Source organism: Octopus bimaculoides, chromosome 13 (assembly GCF_001194135.2).
Source record: "Octopus bimaculoides isolate UCB-OBI-ISO-001 chromosome 13, ASM119413v2, whole genome shotgun sequence".
In the NCBI taxonomy this organism is placed as follows: Eukaryota; Metazoa; Mollusca; class Cephalopoda; order Octopoda; family Octopodidae; genus Octopus; species Octopus bimaculoides.
Window position 1 is genome coordinate 28,032,288 of NC_068993.1, and position 2,883 is coordinate 28,035,170.

Sequence of the window (2,883 nt, forward strand, 5' to 3'; positions counted from 1 at the left end):
TATATGCATATGTGTATATATGCATATCTATATATATATATATATATATGTATATAAATATGCATATAGTGGTGGCGCAATGGCCCAGTGATTAGGGCAGCGGACTCGCAGTTGTAGGATCGCGGTTTCGATTTCCTGACCAGGCGTTGTGAGTGTTTATTGAGCGAAAACACTTAAAGTTCCATGAGGCTCCGGCAGAAAATGGTAGCAAACCCTGCTGTACTCTTTCACCACAATGTTCTTCCTGTTTCTGTTGTACCTCTATTTCAAAGGGCTAGCTTGCCACACTCTGTGTCACGATGAAAACTATGTTATGGGTACATGTGTCTGTGGGGTGCTCAGCCACTTGCACATCAATTTTACGAGCAGGCTGTTCCGTTGATCGGATCAACTGGAACCCTCGTCGTCGTAACCAATGGAGTGCCAACATATTTGCATATATATATATATATATATATATATATATATATGTAGCAAAGACCAAAGTTCTAGTAAGTAGGAAGGTGAACACATCACACACCTCCTCGGGTAGGTGGCCTTGCTCTATGTGTAAAAAGGGTGTAAGTAGAAACTCCATAAGATGTACCCAGTGTAAACTATGGACACGTAAGAGGTGCAGCAACATCAAAGGAAGATTAACCGAGAAGATAGCTTTTGTGTGTGGCAGATGCACAGGGGCAATAGACACCACAGATGCTCAGAAAACAAATTCCATCACACTCCAAGTGGAGAGACTAGAAGTAGTTGATAGCTTCCGCTACCTAGGTGTCCAAGTTAGTAGTGGGGGTGGATGCTCAGAGAGTGTTACCACTAGAATAAGAATAGCCTGGGCAAAGTTTAGAAAGCTTCTACCCCTACTGGTGATAAAGGGCCTCTCGCTCAGAGTGAAAGGTAGACTGTACGATGCATGTGTGCGAACTGCCATGCTTCAGGGCAGTGAAACATGGGCTGTGACTACGGAGGACATGTGTAGGCTCAAAAGAAATGAAGCTAGCATGATCTGCTGGATGTGTAATGTCAGTGTGCACATAAACAGAGTGTAAGCACCCTGAGAGAAATGTTGGACATAAGAAGCATAGGATGTGGCATGCAAGTACTACGGATGGATGAGGAGAGATGTGTGAAGAAGTGCCACTCCCAAACAGTTGAAGGAATCCAGGGTAGAGGTAGACCCAGGAAGACATGGAATGAGGTGGTCAAGTTAAGCATGACCTTCAAATGTTGGGCCTCACAGAAGCAATGACAAAAAACTGAGACCTCTGGAAATATGCTGTGACTGCAAAGACCCGGCAAATAAAGTGAGTTCACAGTTGTATCCTACACCAGTTTCACATAACCAGCCCCAGCCCCAGCCCATTCAAAAGTACCTTGGATCGTAGGGCAACTGGCTGTGCTTGAGGAGACCTATTGAGTCAAGTACATCAACATCAAAATGAAAATCAAATGGAAATTGTAGTCATGATACCTGTGCTGGTGGCACATAAAAAGCACCATCCGAACATGGCCGATGTCAGCGCCGCCTTGACTGGCTTCTGTGCCGGTGGTACGTAAAAAGCACCAACCGATCGTGGCCGTTGCCAGCCTCCTCTGGCCCCTGTGCTGGTGGCACGTAAAAAGCACCCACTACACTCACGGAGTGGTTGGCATTAGGAAGAGCATCCAGCTGAAGAAACACTGCCAGAATAGACTGGGGCCTGGTGCAGCCTCCTGGCTTCCCAGACCCCGGTTGAACTGTCCAACCCATGCTAGCATGGAAAATGGACGTTAAACAATGATGAAGCTGATGATGATATTTTCACACACACACATCAAAACAGTTTGATTCACATCTCTCGGTACTCTGAGTTTCAAGTGTGTGGTTAGTCTTTGGCCATTGGGATCTGAATAAGAGTTTGACTGAAGAGAGTCAATGTTTACTACTGGTTGTTAGCCTGTGATTGGTCAAAAAAGGTCACAACACAGTATAGCAGTCTGATGTTGGTACCCCAGCAACAACAATTACTTGGAAAATACCACATGGTAAACTGGAAATCGATTGCATGGTGAACTAGAAATTGACCGTATGGTGGACAGGAAATCAGTCTTGTGGTTGGGGGGAAGTAGGAATAGGCAGTAGATGTTGGGGGTATATATGTATTTATGTACATGTATATGCCCATATATCTGTATGCATGCATCTGTACTTATACAAGTGTGTATGTGTGCTTAGATATACATTTACACATCCATGCATGAGTACAGTTACACACAGGAAGGCACACACGCACATACACACATCAAAGCACATGCGCACATACATACACACATGCATGCACAGCTTTATCTCCATGTACATATGTGAAAGGACGGCTGGATTGTAAAAATTACAATCCAACCGTCCTTTCACACGTAATTTTGTCTATTTCTAAACCATAATACTAAAGTGACTTTACATATAAAAGAACTGTTATTATGTATATCAGTATATATATATATAAGTGTTGGCCTTTTATGGTTCTAGTAATTGTTCATGTTATATAATATTATGTTATGTTACATTATATTCATGGTATTTCATGTAGTATTGTAATATAAATAAATTATTGGATTGTCAATAGTATATCTCTATATGTAATTTATCTTTATATATATAAATTGAAAGGTATAGTGAATAAGCGAGCTTTATAACATTCCCATATGATAGTATGGGAATGTTATAAAGTTGTTCTGACCAATTAGAGCATTTATTCATTATACCTTTCAATTTATTTTCCCTTTCATTTCAGTGTTACCTGAGCACTTTCATCTGCAGTCCTATTTTTATTCTTTGGTTTAACGAAATTAATTTTCAGTTTAATGAAATTATCCTCATATATATATATATATATATATATATATATATAT